The 3,621-nt window shown below is 44.7% G+C and overlaps 1 long non-coding RNA gene across 1 annotated transcript; it reads left to right on the top strand.

Annotated features, from left to right (window-relative positions):
• Positions 1-2,247: 2,247 nt before the first annotated feature.
• On the top strand, positions 2,248-3,332 carry LOC132539753 (uncharacterized). The gene is made up of 2 exons (XR_009551053.1): positions 2,248-2,371; positions 2,931-3,332. It is a non-coding gene; the product is annotated as an uncharacterized LOC132539753 (long non-coding RNA).
• The last annotated feature ends 289 nt before the right edge of the window (positions 3,333-3,621 follow it).

Below are 3,621 nucleotides of genomic sequence, written 5' to 3'. Positions count from 1 at the left end.
CACAACTGGTCTCATCATTTAGGAAAAAAAAAAAATTCTTGGTTCTCATGTGGGTGAGGAGGCTCTGAGGCAACAATTGACTTGAAGGCTGCTCCTAATATCTGGTAGGTAGAAGGCAGGGAAGCTGGTTAACACGCAATGCATAGGACAGCCCCTCCAGGCCAACAAAGATCTGCTCACCCCCAGATGTCTACGGCATTGCGGTGGACACCACTTAATAGAAGGTCAACATGCAATAAGTACAGCCTGCTAGCAGGAAAAGAACAGTATTAGTAACCTCAGCATCACCTGAGGGTGGAGGAGAAAGGACTCTGGTTAAGATTCCAGTTTCTGCTTCTTTTAGTTGGTATTAATCTATGAGACAGAAGAAGGGGGGGAGGTTTTAACTAGTTGGAAACTATTCTTGTTTTAAATGTCTTTCCTTCCCTCAGTGCCCACCTCCTCCCCAAATTGGTTCCATGCTTTTATGTTCACCATGATTCATCTACAGAGAAAAAGTGTTGGCTAAATAATACATGTCAATTCATCTTGGCAAAAAAAAAAAAAAGTTCTCATTTTGGATTAATGAACTGCAGTCTGCCTTATATGCTTCAAGATCCTGTGCAGATGACATGCGTGCTGTTCCTGAGGGAAGGATCCTCTGACTTCTCAGACCAAGAAAGTCGTTCTTGGAATGAGATGTCAAAAAGGGGGACACCAACTCTGGAACATTCGGTCTCACTGTTGACAGGCAAATCCCCGGGTGCCATGGCAACCCAGGGCCCACCCATCAGAACCCAGAACGTTTCTACCAACACGGAAGAGAGAAGAGCCCCCTGGAGGCACTGCAGCACAGGTAGGCATGGCTTCTCCATCTCACAGAACACTAGAGGCAATCTACCAACAGAGTCACTGGTCTGGAAAGAAACAGAAGAGAGTTTAAAACGTGAAAATAAGGAGCTAAGCAGTGGTCAACCTGGCTGTGAATGTTACCCCGTGCATGATCCAGGGTCAAGCCTCCATTCTCCACCTACAGGGATAAGTTTTTGGTGCCTTGAAGCAGTGCAGCAAGTGTCTCTTTCTCTCTCCCCATCTCCCTCTCCCCTCAATTTCTCTCTCTTTCCTGTCAAATAAAAGGGAAAAAAAATGCTGCCAGAAGCAGTGGATTCACTCTGCAGGTACCAAGTCCCAGTGCTAACCCTACCCTACCCATAATTAAAAATAAAAAGTTGAGAGGATGGGGCTGATGAAATAGCTCGCTTGGGCTGTGTGCGGCTTCGGCATGTGCACAGTCTGGATCAGGTCCTGTCCCCACTGCAGAGAAGGAAGCTTGGGTGCTGTGGTCACTCTCATTCTCTGCCTCTCTGTCTCGATTAAAAAAAAAAAAGTTAAGAGAAATCGGGTGTAGGCTCAGTTCTATTCTTCAAACACCGCTGTGACAATTTCATTTCTTTAACAAAACTGTGCTAGCAATGTCTCTGGCCGTTTCCAAAAACACAGTAATCCAGGGAAGATGGACAAATAAGTAGCTGGTGGGGGGTGGGGACCAGCAACAGTACAATGGGTTAAGTGCACTTGGCCTAAAACGCAGGGTCCCCACCTGCAGGGGAGTTGCTTCACAAGTGGCAAAGCAGGTCTGCAGGTGTCTGTCTTTGTCTCCCCCTCTCTGTCTTCCCCTCCTCTCTCGATTTCTCTCTGTCCTATCCAACAATGACAGCAACAACAACAAAAATAACTACAACAACAAGAGCAACAAAAGGGGAAAAAATTGCCTCCGGGAGCAGTAGATTCGTAGTGCAGGCACTGCGCCCCAACAATAATAACCCTAGACGGAAATATATATATATATACATATCCTGTTGACTCTAAGACCACTGTGGTAATATTCAACTAGGGTTCACCTATCATAGGGTGCCCCCAAACCATTTCTCTACACCCAGCTAGAACCACCCACCAAACACCTCCCAGACCTGGAGGCCAACAAGTAGTATATTTTCCACTGCAGAAAGTCTTATTTCCTGTTAGAACTAAAATAGCCTCAACTGTAGGCTCAATTCTTAAAACTGAGGTTCCAATAATAATCTTACTCAGATTCTGGAAGTCAGTGTTAGTGGGCGCCTAGCACACTGACTGAGAATCATGGCCTCCTTCTATTTATACATGTGACTCATTTCTCCACTCAGTGCTCCGACAGGTTGCTGCTGCTGCTGCTGGGGTTGATTCTGTTTGATGAGTCAGCATCCCCTCTCCGACACTTCTTTCCATAGGATCCTCTACTGTTCACCTCCCCTTAGGCCACTGACAAAACACTCTTCAAACTGTACCTGAAACACCGCAGGAAGCACTGCGCTAAGTTACAAGTTCACCGAACCGTGGGTCATGATAGTGTTTTGTAGGTTTCTGTTCTGCCTGTTATAACTATGCTCCCATTCTTAACACTCAGACAAGCTACATTATCCAGGGAACAGAAAAGCTGCAACCAGCCTGTCACTGAATATGCAAACTAGCTTTGTGCAGGAAAAAAAAAATGGGGGTTGGGCGGTAGCACATCAGGTTAAGTGCAAGGACTGGCTTAGAGACCAGCTTAGGGATCCCGATTCGAGCCCCCTGGCTCCCCACCTGCAGGGAAGTCACTTCACAGGTGGTGAAACAGGTCTACAGGTGTCTCTCTTTCTCTTTCCCCTCTCCGTCTTCCCCTCCTCTCTCCATTTCTCTCTGTCCTATCCAACAACAATGACATCAGTAACAAAAACAATAATAATAACCACCACAACAATAAAACAACAAGGGCAACAAAAGAAGAAAAAAAAAAAAAACTGTGCTGGCCATACTCCAAGGCTTTTACGGGCTACACATATTTTATAGGAGTTCCACTCTGTCACCCAGGGAGAGGACCTCACAATGCTTAAGTTCTGAACATTGCTAAAGTTCTCTGGTTCTCCTTTGGTTAGACAGTCCCAAACTCTGCTCTGCTTGAAGGCTTAATCTCATTAAGCAGCACGGCAATGAGAAGAGACTACTATTCCTACCTTTGGAAAGCTCTGAAAGTAATTAAGCTCATGTATGTGGGGAATCACTTAGGTGTGAACTATGAAAAGAAAAGTTGAACAAAGTCACAAAGACATCAAAAGCTCCAAACTAAAATGCGGGCCACGAAAGTGCATCTTTTTGTGTTGTTCTAAATTAGGTTAAATAGTTATTCTGAAAGAAGGGACTAGCTCTTCTCATCATCAAGGCAGAAGACATGCCACTTGACTTTCGAGTCTCACCAACACAGAATCAGGATTGAATATACAATTCAATTCCATAAAACAGTAGCCTTCAGAATTATTAAAGCATTTTTTATCATGACACTCAGCGAGAAATTTAATATTAAGATTCAGTGTTTTGTAAAGCACTCTATTTTCCATTGAGTTTTTTACTAGCTCATGTTTTAAACCATTTGTTCAGACTTAATACATTGATATTAGGAACTGGTAAACCAGAAGTTTCATAGGAGACAAGAATGAGCAGGTGGGAGGTGGCGTTGGAAGGAAAGGCCCAAGTCTGAGTCTCTGAGAGCACAGGACCTACAACAGTCAATCACTGGCCTATAGACACTGGGTGATCCTCTTGGCCATATCTCCCCTAGTCCTTAAGGGA

Source organism: Erinaceus europaeus, chromosome 8 (genome assembly GCF_950295315.1).
Source record: "Erinaceus europaeus chromosome 8, mEriEur2.1, whole genome shotgun sequence".
NCBI classification, from domain to species: Eukaryota; Metazoa; Chordata; class Mammalia; order Eulipotyphla; family Erinaceidae; genus Erinaceus; species Erinaceus europaeus.
This window is presented reverse-complemented; position numbering and strand designations above follow the sequence as displayed.